Raw genomic sequence first — 16,629 nt, 5'->3', positions numbered from 1 at the left:
TTTTTTTTTTTAAAGATTTTATTTATTTATTTGAGACAGAGAGAATGAGAGACAGAGAGCATGAGAGGGAGGAGGGTCAGAGGGAGAAGCAGACTCCCTGCCAAGCAGGGAGCCCGATGCGGGACTCGATCCCGGGACTCCAGGATCATGACCTGAGCCGAAGGCAGTCGCTTAACCAACTGAGCCACCCAGGCGCCCGAAAAAATAATCTTAATTACATGAAACACAGAAGACCCCAAATAGACAAAACAATCTTGAGCAATAAGAAGAAAGCTGGAGGCATCACATTTCCTTTTTTTTTTTTTCACAGAAAGTGATTTATTGCTTTTAGAATAAAATAAAATGCTTTCAGAACTTTTATTAGTGAAGAAAAACTGTTAGAACTTGAAAACTTTTCTAAAACATTACTTTGTCAGCTGATGAAGTAGGCACTTCAACACAGAAAACTTCCCATTTGCAACTGTGTGGAGCCCAAGCTGTCCAATTAGATGCAGCTAACTGCTTAGAAGTGGGGCTTGCACTTTGGCCAGTGTACTGTCAGGTCTAACCTCTTTGCCCTGATGCCTGTGGTGCTCCTTCTCCAGCACCCACTCACAGCTCTTCACCACCCCATGCCTCACAATCCTGTATGGGACTCTGTGTAGGAGACAGCTCTGAGTGGGTGGATGGAGTGGCCTGGCAACACCCAAGCTAATCACACAGGGAAAAATGGTGATCCTCCCTGAGTTAGGTGGCCTCGGATACCCCTTCTACAGCAGAAGTCCCCACTTTTGGACACCCTCTCCTCTCCCAGTGATATTCCGCAGGAGCCAAAGAAGTTGTTTAGTAGGAGAGCAAGAGGTGAGAGGCCCCACTCCCTCACAGGCATCTTTGTGGTAGATGACTACCTGTTTAGGTGTTTGTTAGGTGTTGCCTATGGGGTAGGCAGGGGGCTAAGTTACTTTTGGGGCAACACAGGCCAGGATCAGCTCATGAGAGCCTGGCACTATCTAAGGAGAGCCAGAGGCCCCATGTTGCCACTTCAGCCCCTAGTCTGGCTGTGGGGCTAGCATGCCTGGTATAGACCAAGTGGGAGCTTCCAGCAACTCCAGATGTCTGAGGCAGGAAAACAAGGCTGCCAGCTTGTGGCAGCCCTGACAATAACCCTCAAGGGCTGATCTTGGCCTCCAGCCCTGGCTAAGAGAAAAGGGACCCTCCAGCCCCATGGGAGAGAGGCCTTGCCTAATTTCAAAATACACTACAATCAAAACAGTATGGTACCGGTAAAAAAACAGACATATAGGAAAATGGAACAGAATAGAGGGCCCAGAAATAAATCAGTGCATCTATGCATCTATCTATGGTCAATTGGTCTTCAACAAGAGTTTCAAAAACATTCAACGGGGAAAAGAGAGTCTCTTCAATAAATATTGTTGGGAAAATTGGATATCTATATGCAGAAGAATGAAACTGGGCCCTTGTCTTGCACCATATGCAAAAATCAACTCAAAATAGATTGAAGACTTAAACGTAAGACTTGAAACCGTAAAATCCTAAAAGAAAATAGGGGGAAAACTCCTTGACATATGAGAAGAGATATCATCTCATACCTGTTAGGATGGCTATTATCAAAAGACAAAAATTAGTGTTGCTGAGGATGTGGAGAAAAGGTAATCCTTGTACACTGGTAGTGGGAATGTAAATTGGTACAGCCATTATGGAAAACAGTATGGAGGGTCCTCAAAAAATTAAAAATAGAACTACCATATGATCCAGCAATCCCACTTCTGAGTATATATATCCATGGTATATATGTATGAATATATATAATAAATATATAATATATTGTATATATATTAAAATATTATATATTATATTATACATAATACCATGCTAATTAGCTACATAGCAAACATTATGCTAAGTAAAATAAGGCAGACACAGAAAGACAAATACTGCATGATCTCACATGTGGAATCTAAGATAGTTAAACTCAGACAGGCAGAGAGTAGAATGGTGGTAACTAGGGGCTAGGGGGAGGTGGAAATGGGGAGCTATTGGTCAAAGGGTAGAAATTTTCAATTATCCAAGATGAATACGTTCTGGAGATCTTATGTACAGCGTGGTGATATAGTTAACAATGCTGTATTGCATACTTGAAATTTCTTGAGGGTAGATCTCAAGTGTTCTCAACATACACACACACAAAGACTCTGGCTATCCTGTGGAGTGATGGATATGTTAATTAGCTTGATTGTGCGATCATTTCACAATGTATACATATATCAAAACATCAAGTTGAACACCTTAAATATATATAATTAATATATATAATTCCTATTTGTCAATTATACCTCAATAAGATGGAAAAAGTCTTCAGGATCTGCCAACTCTTACCTGGCTACATGGGAATCAGTAGGGAGCTAATTAAAAATACAGATTTCCAGACCTCAAAACCCACTCAGGATCTGAATCTCTGGGCAGTGATTCTGCGGAATCTGTGCTTTAGGGAAGATTTCTAGGAGATTCTGGTGAGCAGGACTTGGGACCTGGTGGCCTAGAAGATAAACCCAGACTCCTTGGGCTGGCATCCAGCACTCTCTGCTATCCAGCAGCTGATCACTGCTAGAGAAAATGATGGCATTTAGCAGATTTGTGACCCTACAAAATCTTTTAAAAGGCCCCCAACAATTTACCATTCCTATGACTTGTCTTTGGGCATTTCTCTCACCTAATTACCCCAGCAACTTGCCTTTGAAACAATATTACTCTCTTAATTCCTATCCAATTTGTCCACCATCTCATTCTTGGCAGACGACCTTGCCTTCCACTTTCCCAAGAAAAGAGGAAACAAAAGCTGTCACACACATACACAGCCTCTCCTTTCTCCCACCCTTCATCTTTTCCTTTGTCTCTGTGACAACAGTCCTTGTTTTTGTTCACAGCTCATTCCTCCACCCCTCACTGCTATTGTCTCTGGTCTCCTCAAGTTGGTGTACCCAATCTCCTCCTCTGTACAAGTTGACAGAAAGAAGCCTTGAACAGTCTTCTTGACTCAGCGCACAGCTCAGCTCTCCTCCCTTTATACTCAGACTTCCTAAAAGAACAGCACAATTCAGCTCAAACACTAATCTGTACCAGCGATGGGAAATCAAGACAGGTCAAATGCCATCTCAGCCCCCAAGGATCTTAGGCTCCACACTCATCCTCACCCCCCTTACTTCTCAGCCCGTCCTGCTCCTGCTCCTGCTCCCCGTCCTGGAGCCAGCCTGCTCTCCCCATGTCTCCCTGATTTCCAAACCCACACTTCAACCTGCCTTTCCTTCATCTTCCGAAGTCATTGGTTTAGGTCACCTTAGGTCACCGCAGCCTCAGCTCGGTCACCGGCGTGTCTTTCCCCGTCCCCGCGGAAGCGCGCGCTCTCCTCTCCCGTTTACGATGTGTCTGTCCACCAGGCGCCGCGCCCCGGGAGACAGCCGGCGCCCTCAGCGTCCCCGCGGCAGGAGAGTGCGCTGCGGGGAGCGGCGGCGCTGAGCCGGGCGGAGGGGGGGGGCGCCGCCCGACTCCCACTCCCCGCTCGCCCGCCTGGGTCCGCGCGGTCCCGGGGGCGGAGCAGGGCAGCCGCGACCGTCGTTACCCGCCCACCCTCCTCGCCCTCCCCGCCCTCCCCTTGCTTCCCGCTCCGGCAGTACCTTAAACCCGCGCCACCACCCGCCAGCGGGGAGAGCTAACCTGGAGCCCCCGGGGTCCTAGTGCCGCCCAGATAGCGCTGCTTCGTATTGGGGAGCTTTCGCTGGCTGTCCCGCATTTATTGAGAGATAGAGCCTATTAAAATCAAAACCGAACGAAGACTAGCCTTGAAAATTCTAAGCAGAGTAACCAGTATGATCATACAAACAAAGCATAATTTAGCTTATTTTGCAAGGCTAAGTTGACCTAGATCATTTCTTGTTTGAGCTTCTGGAAATGATAAGCAAAACTTGAACTGGTTCCCATGGATGATATGAAGGGACCACTGAAAAATCTCATATTGCAGCCAATCTGTGAAGAATAAACAGTCACTGCTTTCTCACGGCACAAGTTGCTTTATAACAATATATCCTGAGCCTCATTCCATGCTCTGGTTTGAGAGCTCCCGGTTTGCAAACTGTATTTTTGGTGTGTGCACAATAAATTTTTACTAATTACTTTAGTGGTTCATTGGTTTTTACTTTAGCTATTTTGAACCTTTGACAGTATATTTAATGTGCATGGTTCTAGCTATTCTCAAAACGTCTCACCTCAGGGCTGGATTTTTAAAAACTGTCTTTTCAAATTGTGAGTTAGGTGACCTTGGTCACAGAACCTTTCTAGGCCTTGGTGTTCTCACCTATGAAAGGAGAGGATTTAACTAAATGATTTCTGAACATTGAACAATAGGCCTTTCACAGGGAAAAGGAAAAGGTAAATAAATAAACATGCGTACATATATATGAATATATAAAATGTAACTCAATGCTAAAGGGTGATTCAGTGATCTTTAGAGGGGGTGGTCGTATTAAGGGGAAAGCAATCAATTCTGCTGGCAGCTGGAAGAGGAGGGGGCATGAAGGCTTCAGGGGGAGGTGATATTTCATGTGGGGTCCAGGGAGGGGCAGAAGCTCACTAGTGGGGAAAGGCCTCAGGTGGAGGCATGGTAGGGACAGAAAGAGTTGGGGAAATGGAGAGTGGTGCTATTCTCTCTGATTCCTTTCCTGCTATTGGACAGTCTCGGCTCATGTGTCATCTCCTCCAGGAAGCCTTCCCTTATTTCTTTCTCTTTTCCACAGTTAGGTTCTCTCTCTTCTGTTTCTAGTGTTACATCTTAAATATACCTCAGTTTTGTTGTGTTGCATGCTGGAAATGTAGAAATAAATTTCATAAAGCTTTCTTAAAGCCTGGTGTAAGTTAAAATATCTTTTCACCTTTCAAGCATTGCCATAGAGAAACTTGACCTCAAGAGGTGTGGAATGTATCTTGATTGATCAATGAAAATTACCTCAACCTCCAGATAGAACATTTAACCTAAATACCAGCAGAATATATTTAAAAATGTGATGCATTAATTTAAAATATCATTTAGAGACAACAGAAGACAAACTGGAACATTCACAAATTTGTGGAAATTAAATAAAACACTCAAACAACTAATGGGTCAAAGAAGAATCACAGGGAAATTAGAAAATACTTCAATGAGCAAAAACTAATGCACAACACACAGTGCAGCATACCAGCAGTAAGGGCTGCGCTAAGGGGCAAATTTATATCTGTAAACACATTAAAAAGGAAAAAAGGGGGCACCTGGGTGGCTCAGTTGGTTAAGCGGCTGCCTTCGGCTCAGGTCATGATCCCAGGGTCCTCAGATAGAGTCCCACATAAGGCTCCTTGCTCAGTGGGGATCCTGCTTCTCCCTCTGCTTCCCGCTCCCCCTGCTTGTGCTCCCTCACTCTCTCTCTCTGACAAATAAATAAATAAAATCTTAAAAAAAAAAAAAAGGAAAAAGACCTTGGGGCGCCTGGGTGGTTCATTTGGTTAAATGTCTGCCTTAGGCTCACGTCATGATCCTGGAATCCTGGGATGGAGTCTTGCATGGGGCTCCCTGCTCAGCAGGAAGTCTACTTCTCCCTCTGACTCTCGCCCCTATCATGCCCTCTCTCTCATTCTCTCTCTTTCAAATAAATAAATAAAATCTTAAAAAAAGAAGAAGACCTCAAACCAATCACCTACTTCACAACCTTAGGAACTAGCAAAAGAACAAACAACCCAAAGCTGGCAGATGGAAGGAAATAATAAAGATTAAAACAGAGATAAATAAAATAGAGAAGAGAAAAATATACTGAAAATAAATAAACCCAAAAGTTGCTTCTTCAAAAAGATTAACAAAATTGAGAAACCATTATATGGATTGACTGAAAAAAGAGAGAGAAGATTCAAATTGCTAGTTAGAAATGAATGGGGGAGGGCGCCTGGGTGGCTCAGTCGGTTAAGCGACTGCCTTCGGCTCAGGTCATGATCCTGGAGTCCCGGGATCGAGTCCCGCATCGGGCTCCCTGCTCGGCAGGGAGTCTGCTTCTCCCTCTGACCCTCCTCCCTCTCGTGCTCTCTGTCTCTCATTCTCTCTCGCAAATAAATAAATAAAATCTTAAAAAAAGAAAAAAAAAATGAATGGGGGTGGGGGTCGCCTGGGTGGCTCAGTCAGTTAAGCATCTGCCTTCTGCTCAGGTCATGATCTCAGGGTCCTGGAATCCAGCCCGTCGTAGGGCTCCCTGCTCAGTGAGGAGTCTGCTTCTTCCTCTCCTTCTGCCCCTCCCTCCCCCCCCACCCCCACCGCCCCGTGCTTGCTCACTACTCTCTTTCTCTCTCAAATACATAAACAAAATCTTTAAAAAAGAGATAATGAATTAGGGACATTTCTACTGATTCCACAGAAACAAAAAGGATTAAAAGACAGTACCATGAACATTTAGATAATCAACTAATTGGATAACCTAGATGGAATGGACAAATACCTAGAAACACAAAACCTACCTAGACTGAACCAACAAGAAATAGAAAATCTGAGTAGACCTATAATTAGTAAGGTCAAATCAGTAATTAAAAAAACCTTTGGACAAGGAAAAGCCCTGGAGTTGATGGTTTCACTGGTGAATTCTACTAAATGTTAAAAAACTAATACCAATACTCCTCAAACTCAAAGAACTGAAAAGAAGGGGAATACATCCTAACTTCTTCTATGACACTATTGTTGTCTGATACCAAAGCCAAACAAAGACACTACCAGAAAAGAAAACTACAGGCCAATACCCCTTATGAATATTGATGCAAAAATCCTCATCAAAATACTAGCAAACTGAATCCAGGAGCATATCAAAAGAATGCACACCAAGTAGGATTTATTCTTGGTATGCAACCATGGTTCAACATATGAAAATTAATGTTATATATGACACTAACAGAATGGATGAAAAAGCCCAATGTTCCACTAACTGATGCAAAAAAACATTTGACAAAATTTTGACACTCTTTTGTGGTGAAAACACTCAACAAACTAGGAGTAGAAGGAAACGACTCCAGCATAATAAAAGCCATAAGTGAAAATCGCACAGCTAATAGCAAAGTCAATGGTGAGAGACAGAAAGCTTTTCCTGTAATTTCAGCAACAAGATAAGGATGCCTGCTTTAGCCACTACTCAAAATAGCACTAGAAATTCTAACCAGAGCAATTAAACAAGCTAAGGGGAAAAAAAGGACATCCAAATTGGAAAGACTAAAATTATCTCTGTTCAAAGATGCATGATTTTATAAGTACAACACCCTAAAATTCCCCCCAAAACAATAAATAAATGAATTTCACAAAGTAGCAAGGTACAAAATCCACGCAAATCCAGTTGTGTTTCTAATGCAAATCAAAACCACAATGAGATATTGCCTCACACCTGTCAGAATAGCTAGTATCAAAAAGATAAGAAATAATAGGCATTGGCGAGGATGTAAAGAAAAGGGAACCCTGCACACTATTGGTGGGAATGTGAATTGGTGCAGCCACTATGGAAAATAGTATGGAGGTTCCCCAGAAAATTAAAAACAGAAATACCATACAATCTAGCAATTCCACTTCTGGGTATTCACCCGAAGAAAATGAAAACACTAATTCAAAAAAGATATATACACCCCTATGTTTATTGCAGTATTATTTATAATAGCCAAGAAATGGAAGCAACCTCAGTCCATTGACTGATGAATGGATAAAGAAAATGTGGTATATACGTAAAATGGAATATTACTCAGCTATAAAAAAGGATGAAATCTTGCCATTTGCAGCAACATGGATGGACCTAGAGGATATTATGCTAAGTGAAATAATTTAGACAGAGAAAGACAAATACCATATAATTTCATTTATATGTGGAGTCTAAAAAACAAAGCAAATGAATGAGCAAAACAGAAACAGACTCATAAATACAGAGCACAAACTGGTGGTTGCCAGAGGGAGGGTGGGTGGGTGAAATAGATGGAAGGGAATTAAGAGGTATAAACTTCTAGTTATAAAATAAGTAAGTTATGGGGAGGTAAACTACAGCATAGGGAATATAGTCAATGTTGCAATAATTGTGTATGGTGACAGACTTATCATGCTGGTCATTTACTGATGTATATAAATGTTGAATCACTATGTTGTACAGCTGAAATGAATATAATATTGTATATATATACTATACTTCAATAAAAAATCAGTTGTGTTTATATACACTAACAATGAACAATCCAACAAATAAAACAATTCTATTCACAATAGCATCAAAAAGAATAAAATTCTTAGGAATTAACCTAACCAAGGAGGTGAATGCTGTATGCACTGAAAACCAAAAAGACATTGCTGAGCCTTTTGCGGCCATTGCTGAAGTGCCAGCAGCCAAAATGAAGTTCGATCTTTGTGACTTCTCACCAGAGCAAGAATCATAAAAGGCATCTCAATGCACCTTCCCGCATTCTCAGGAAAATTATGTCTTCCCCTTTTTTCAAAGAGCTGAGACAGAAGTACAACGTTTGATCCATGCCCATCTGAAAGGATGATGAAGTACAGGTTGTGTGAGGACACTACAAAGGTCAGCAAATTGGCAAAGTCGTCCAGGTTTACAGAAGGAATATGTCATCTACATTGAACGAGTACAGCAAGAGAAGGCGAATGGCACAACTGTCCATGTGGGCATTCACCCTAGCAAGGTGCGTATCACTAGACCACAAAAGATGGCAAAAAGATCCTTGAATGTAAAGCCAAATCTCGCCAAGTAGGAAAGGAAAAGGGCAAATATAAGGAAGAAACAATTGAGACGATGCAGGAATAAAGTAATCTTATATATGATTGTTCTATCTTTTGGGGGAAAAAGATAAAAAAACATTGCTGAAAGAAGTTAAAGAAGATGTAGATAAATGGAAAGATATTCCATGTTCATGGATTGGAGGACTTATTATTAAAATGTTAATATTATCCAGAGCAATCTACAGACTTAGTGCAATCCTTATCAAAATCCTAATTTTTTTTTCCAGGAATAGAATTATACATCCTGAAATTCATATGGGATCTCAAGGGGTCCCCAAAAGCCAAAACAATCTGTAAAAAGAGGAAAAGAGTTGGAGGTGTCACACTTACTCATTTCAAAACTTACCACAAAGCTACAGTAATTGAAACAGTATGGAACTGTCATAAAGACAGACACATAGACCAATGGAATAAAATAGAGAGCCCCCAAATAAACTCTTGCCTATATAGTCAATGATTTTCAACAAGATGGGCAAGATCATTCAATGGGAGAAAGGACAGACTTTTCAACAAAGGGTGCTGGGAAAAGCCACCCACATGCAAAAGGATGGTGTTGGACTCTTATCATATACAAAATTAACTCAAAATGGATCAAAGATTTAAAGATAGAAACTAAAACTATAAAAGATTACTATTTTAAATACATAGTGCTGGAAGTTGCTTTCATGTTCTAGAAATGTAATTGATCTCAAGGAGAAAATTGACCTTTGATTTAGGAAAACATATTAACGTGCTTTTTCATTATGAGAGAAATACTCAAAGTTAGTAGAGACAGGTGGAAGTCACATGTCTCTGTGATACAAAAAGGGATAATATTTTATTATAAAATATTAATGTACTGAAGGTCTTAATATTTTCTTTTTCACACATCTTTGGATGTGATCTTATGCCTATTCATCCAGAGATACTTTTTTTTACGTTTTTTTATTAATTTATTTTTTTTATTTTTATTATGTTATATTAGTTACCATACAGTACTTCATTAGTTTTTGATGTAATGTTCCATGATTCATTGTTTGCATATAACACGCAGTGCTCCTTGCAACATGTACCCTCCTTAAAACCCATCACCAAGCTGGCCCATCCCTCCACCCCCCTCCCCTCTGAAACCCTCAGTTGGTTTCCAGATTCCATAGTCTCTCATGGTTCATCTTCCCCTCTGATATCCACCCCTTCAGTTTTCCCTTCCTTTTCCTAATGTCCTTCTGTTGTTCCTTATGTTCCACATATAAGTGAAACCATATGATAATTGTCTTTCTCTGCTTGGCTTATTTCACTTAGTATAATCCCCTCCAGTTCCACCCATGGTGATTCAAATGGTGGGTATTCATCCTTTCTGATGGCTGAGTAATATTCCATTGTATATATGGACCACATCTTCTTTATCCATTAATCTGTTGAAGGGCATCTCAGCTCCTTCCACAGTTTGGCTATTGTGGACATTGCTGCTATAAACATTGGGGTGCATGTGCCCCTTCTTTTCACTACATCTGTATCTTTGGGGTAAATACCCTGTAGTGCAATTGCTGGGTCAGAGGGTAGCTCTGTTTTTAACTTTTTGAGGAACCTCCACACTGTTTTCCAGAGTGGCTATAGCAACTTGCATTGCCACCAACAGTGTAAGAGGGTTCCCCTTTCTCCACATCTTCTCCAACATTTGTTGTTTCCTGCCTTGTTAATTTTTGCCATTCTGACTGGTGTGAGGTGGTATCTCAGTGTGGTTTTGATTTGAATTTCCCTGATGGCTAATGATGTTGAACATTTTTTCATGTGTCTGATAGCTATTTGTATGTCTTCTTTGGAGAGAGATACTCATTGTCTTGGGGAACATTTGGATTTTTATCACAGAACTTCAAAGAGAAACAATTCCAAAACAGAATATTGATAGGTAGAGCGAAGCCATAGTCTTAAAAGTCAGACATTGGTAAGAGAAAAAGAGGTTTCTGAAATTCTTGGTTTTAGAATTTCAGGCTTGGCTTGGTTTTTAGAGTTTCTTGCTGAGTGTGCATTTTAGGCGGGGACCATCTTCTTTTGTAGGTGAGTATTAACTGGCCAGTTCTGTGTTTCTGAGATCTTAAAAACATCAAAACTCTCCTTTTTCATCCTTCTACTACCTCCACAGAGGGCTAGAACCTATAGGATCCTGTGTGGTTGTTTGGACCTACCCATACATGTTCTAGAGTTCCAGGGACTGCCTTGTCCTTACTTTGTTGAAGACATTGTCTCTGGTTACTTTTCTTTGCTATCCCAATTGATCTGTTTTTGTGAGGACATTTGGGGCAATTAAAAAACTCTACAGCCATTATCATCTTCTTGTATTCATAACATTTGGCAAACTGATCATTACTTTACAAGCTAATATGAAGACAAAAGGAAAACTAATTAATTAAAATTAAAAAAAACTTCAAATGCTGTAAAACCACTTAATTCAATATATAAAGTGACAAAAACTTCATAAAGAATCAAGTTTTTGATAAATTAATAAAATAAGAAAACTGTGATTTGGTGAATTAATTTCTGATTGGTTGGCCATTTGGTGAGTTTATTTTTATTTTTATATTATAAAAAATTTTTTTTTAATTTTAAAGATTTTATTTATTTATTTGAGAGAGAGAATGAGATAGAGAGAGCATGAGAAGGGGGAGGGTCAGAGGGAGAAGCAGATTCCCTGCTGAGCGGGGAGCCCGATGCGGGACTTGATCCCAGGACTCCAGGATCATGACCTGAGCCGAAGGCAGTCGCTTAACCAACTGAGCCACCCAGGCACCCTATATTATAAAATTTTTAAAAGATTTTATTTTTAAGTAATCTCTACACCCAACATGGGGCTCAAACTTACAACCCTGAGATCAAGAGTCAGATGCTCTACCAACTGAGCCAGCCAGGTGTCCCTGTGAATTGATTTTTAGAGAGTTGATTTTCAGTAAATTGATTTTCAAGGTAGTCATGGAGAGGGTAGAATTGGCCTGGATTCAAGGGCCACACAAGCCCAGGATCAAGTGGCACATACATCAAGATCTAAGGGATATGCAGCAAGAGCCACGCTGTGCTGGGGCCCATCAGTGGGGAAGGTGGCTGAGCTCTGTTGCCTTTGCCAAGGAGAATTGATCACCAATTAGACTAGCCACAGAAACTTTGATAATGGAGGGAGAGAGGGCAGAGGCTAATGATCAAGGTGATACTGAAAGTAGAGAACCATCAGAAAAGAGAAAAATGCCACCCAGACACAGCTTCCCACAGTCATAATGTTATACAAACTTACCTTCTGTCCCAGGATGTCATTCGAGAAAGAGGGAAGGAGAAGGGGAAAGAGGAGAAACCCTGAAAGACTTGGTCTTTCCCAAAGGAGAGATGAATCTTTTCAAAAATATCTCTTTTAAATGGGAAAAGCTGCATCTATACCTTTAAAAGCCTGGTTTGGGGTTTTCCTACCATCATTTGGAATTGTTGCTCCAGAGTATAATGAGACCAGTCATATATATATATATGTGTGTGTGTGTGTGTGTGTGTGTGTATGTGTGTGTGTATATATATATATATATATTTAAAAAGTTACTTTTTTCACATATGAGTTTTAATTTTTATATTTCAAACTACAGATATAAAGGAAGAGTGATTTTAGTATATGTGCTGCCGAAGTGAGAACAAAGAGTGATTTTAGCTTAAAATTTTTAGTTTGTTCCCAGGAGATAAGAGGTCTGGGATTTAGAGAAGTCAGAATATGGGAGGAGAAAGTTCTAGGGGAAGCAAGCAGCTTCCAGCAACATGACAGTTCAGAGCCTGAAAACATGACCAATAAGACACCTGCTATGAGAGCAGCCTCAAAGTGGCTGAAACAGTGTGCCCGGAGCGGGAGGTTGGATCAAGAGATTATCAAGCACCTGGCATATGGAAACACAAATTTGTATCACTTCTCTGTCCAGGAAATTCTGAAGAGAGAACTAGACCACTTGAATTCCTGAAATTACCTGGGTTGGAACTATTTAATTAATTACTAAGTAAGGGTCACCCCAGAAAGTTGAAGACCATATGAACATTCATATTGCACAGTAATATAATGGCTTTGATTCTTCTTTCTTTTCACATCATAATTAGCTGTTTATAGACTTCCTGCTAAATGGAAAGATCTGGGATGGCAGGAACCATAACTGCGGTCCCAGAGCCTAGCACAGTGCCTGAGGCAAAATAGACTAAAAGTAGTTAAATACATATATACACACACAAAATAGATCTAAGGTCCAGAACTGAAACAGTGAAAGGTAAGATCGCCCTCTGGTGGAATGTTTAGGTGGTTACAGGCCCACCCCCCAAACCCCGGCCCCGCCCCTGGCAAGTCGACTGCTAAATTGAAGAATCAAAGAAAAGGATTGAATGGTTAATTGGTAGCCAACCAAGAGCAACCAGAGCAGAACTGTCCAATAGAAATGTAATGAGAGTTACATATTCAATATCAAATTTTCTAGTAGCCACTTTAAAAAAGTAATAAGAAACAGTGAAATTAATAATATATTTTAAAAACTCAACATATCCAAAATATTGCCAATTAACCATCAATCAGTATAAAAACTATTAAGATTATATATATTTGTATATATAATTTTAAATATATATAATACATATATTTTTTACAAAGTCTTCAAAATCTAGTGGTTTTCTTTTTTTTTTTTTTTTTAAAGATTTTATTTATTTATTTGAGAGAGAGAGCACATGAGAGGGGGGAGGGTCAGAGGGAGAAGCAGACTCCCTGCCAAGCAGGGAGCCCGATGCGGGACTCGATCCCGGGACTCCAGGATCATGACCTGAGCCGAAGGCAGTCGCTTAACCGACTGAGCCACCCAGGCGCCCAAAATCTAGTGGTTTTCTACTTATAGTATATCTCAGGACTGGCCATATTACAAGTGGTCAATGGCCACCTGCGGCAGGTGGTGACTGTATTGGATGGCCCGGTCCTAGGAGGAAGGGGCCGTGTCCTGTTCTTTTCTGTGTCCCCAGAACATAGTAGGTGTTTCATAAATATGTGTTGAATGAATAATATCTCCTAACACCTACCTCAACTTATTATTATGCTCCAGAGAACATGGTGGATACAACTACGTTTATCTCAAAGTCAGTGTTTTAGACAATTTAGAGTAACTGAATTTATGTCATATTCAAAGAGCAGACACTTTACTCAACAATCTGTTGAGCCTGTACTTATTTTCAGTATTTGTTTCCAGGACTGGAACGTCTCTCCCTAGAACCACTGGTATTCACTTCATTGATTTTTTTTTTTTTAAGACTTATTTGAGAGAGAGAAAGAGGGAGAGAGCGCTCAAAGGCACACTTGGGAGGGGCGGGGGAGGGGCAGGGGGAGTGGTGAGGGGTGGGGGAGGGAGAGAGTCCCAAGCAAACTCAGTGCTGATAGAGCGGGGCTCTATCTCACCACCCTGAGATCAGACCTGAGCGGAAACCAAGAGTCGGAGGCTTGACTGACTGCGCCGCTCAGGCGCCCCCACTTCATTGATTTTTATTTGTTATCATCTATTTATTTGAAAAGTGTTTATTTAATACTGTGCTAGCATCCGGAGGAGAGATGGGATTATATAACAAAGAGTCAATGAAGCACGACCCTTTGGTATTTCTATATAGGGGGGAATGTAGTTCATACATAAATATTATAGGGAAATAATGGAGAGACCTGCTTCCTGTCAGGATAAATTAACATGTGTTCTTGGTTCCCAACTCTAAAAACCAACCCTGGAGAAGCCGTGGAGGGAAACTCCGGGGAATCCCTAGTGACTGTCAGTTGTTTTAGCGTGGCTTGCTCGCTGTGAGAAGATTCATTAAAGGCAGTCTGCTCTTGCTTTTCCCTGGTGTTGCCCTTGACCAATTATTGCCTGCCCCATAATGCAAAAAACAGGGGCAAGATCCTGATTGCTCATAGAGCAGTAGAGGGTTGGGGAGAAAGTCTAGGTTGAAATCCCTGCTGGAGCGGGGAGGGGAGAGGACAATAGATGCACCTGAAGCTGGGGTCATTCACTCTTCCACATTCCCTCTACCCTGGGGCTGACTCAGAGAGAGGCCTGGCCCCTTCCGGGGCTCTGTAGCCCAAAGCCCTGACCTGAGCTGTCACCAGTAAGGTGACACCAAAACGGTGGTAACTGGTTTTGTGCTGTCCTAGAACTTGGGTCCTTCCCTCTCTTTACACTGACGTAGATGGGCACCCAAAGGCCAAAATTATAACTCCCTCCCTTTGGGGAGTTGCACACCTTGAAAGAAAAACAACAAATAGGTCCATACGTGTCCTTAAAGAAGTATCAGAAAATATAGAATAGCCCCTTAAAATAAGCATGAAAAATGCATTAAAAAATAAGAAAAGCTATTACAATACAGAGAAAGCTATATAGAAGTTCTAGGCATGAAAAAATATGAAAGTCAAAATAAAAATCCCACTAATGGGAATAAATAATGGGAGAGACACAACAGAAAAACAAATAAGTGGGAGGACTACACTGAAGAACTCTCCTAGAGTAAAAGATATAAGAAGGAAGAAGTTGAAATAGAGAAGTCAAAAGAGACTGGGGAGAGAAATGCCCGAATAGGGATAATAGGAATTTCATAAAGAGAAAAAAAATTAAAACAGTGCGTAGGAAAGATTTACAGAAATAAAGAGGTGAATTCCCAGAATGAAAATATACAGGGGATCCATAATGTCCTATAGCAAGAGAAGGCAAAACCCATTTTAGATACAATATTTACAAATTGTAAATTTAGATACAAATTTAAATGTAAATTTACATAAAAATTTAGATACAAATTTCAAAGATCAAAGGCAATGAGAAAATTCTAAGATTCCAGAGAGAGAGACTGATATCAGATTTTCTAACTACAACACTGGATGCAACATTTGGATGATATTGAAAATATTAAAGAGAAAAAATCCTTGGTCGGGTGAGGCCGCAGGCACTCCCTGGAGCCCGAGGCCACCACACCTGAGCCCAGCGAGAACGCCAAGGGCAGGGCTCTTTTTAATTTTATTCTAGCCCTTTACTCCCAGGAATTTTAGATGTTGAAAACATTCCCTATGCGTGGGATTCGATATTGTGTGGTTCATTAGGCTCTGTTGTGGCTGGCCTTGGACATTTTTTGTTAACTAGCAGAATGAGATCATGTGATATTGGAGCCAGAGGATTTATCTTGGTGACTTGAAGATGCTGGTTCCACTGTGGGTATAATTATGCAAAGCTAAGATGCCAGGAAAGAATTGCCAGAAAAGGAATTAAAAATCAGATTTTACATGAAAGCACCCACCTTGATCCTGAAAGAAAACAAACCAAGGGCAACAGTGGCAATTGAGCAGGCGTCAAGCACAGAAAACCCAAATACCACTCAGTGTGTGTTAGTTGTAGAAAAGAAAGAAAGAAGGAAAGAAAGAAAGAAGAGGGAGGGAGGGAGGGTGGGAGGAAAGGAAGGAAGGAAGGAAAATAAAATCTCTAAACTTAGAATTTATTTATTTTTTAAAGACTTTATTTATCTATTTGAGAGAGAGGGAGATTAGGGGGAGGAGCAGAGGGGGAGGGAATGAGAATCTCAAGCAGGCTTCGCGCTGATCGTGGGCACGATGCGGGGCTCAGCCCCAGGACCGTGAGATCATGACCTGAGCTGAAAAGCAAGAATTGGACACTTAACCCTGAGCCACCCAGGAGCCCCTAAACACAGAAATTAATACATAACTAAACATTATTCAAAAGTGACGCTCTAACAAAAATATTCTCAAACATACAAAGCTTCAGAAGATTTGCCACAAAATAAATACTCAACACATTTTTGGA

General features: G+C 40.9%; 1 non-coding gene and 1 pseudogene across 1 annotated transcript; one reads left to right on the top strand and one right to left on the bottom strand.

Annotated features, from left to right (window-relative positions):
* Positions 1-1,089: 1,089 nt before the first annotated feature.
* LOC115942587 (small Cajal body-specific RNA 20) lies at positions 1,090-1,217 on the bottom strand. The gene has a single exon (XR_004077222.2).
* Positions 1,218-8,058: 6,841 nt separating this feature from the next.
* On the top strand, positions 8,059-8,843 carry LOC115938208 (large ribosomal subunit protein uL24 pseudogene; annotated as a pseudogene).
* Positions 8,844-16,629: the final 7,786 nt, after the last annotated feature.

The sequence above is a fragment of the Leptonychotes weddellii genome, chromosome 8, assembly GCF_054177405.1.
Source record: "Leptonychotes weddellii isolate Sample4059 chromosome 8, ASM5417740v2, whole genome shotgun sequence".
Taxonomy (NCBI): domain Eukaryota; kingdom Metazoa; phylum Chordata; class Mammalia; order Carnivora; family Phocidae; genus Leptonychotes; species Leptonychotes weddellii.
Note: the sequence above shows the minus strand (reverse complement) of the source record. Positions and strands in the feature narration are given on the sequence as shown.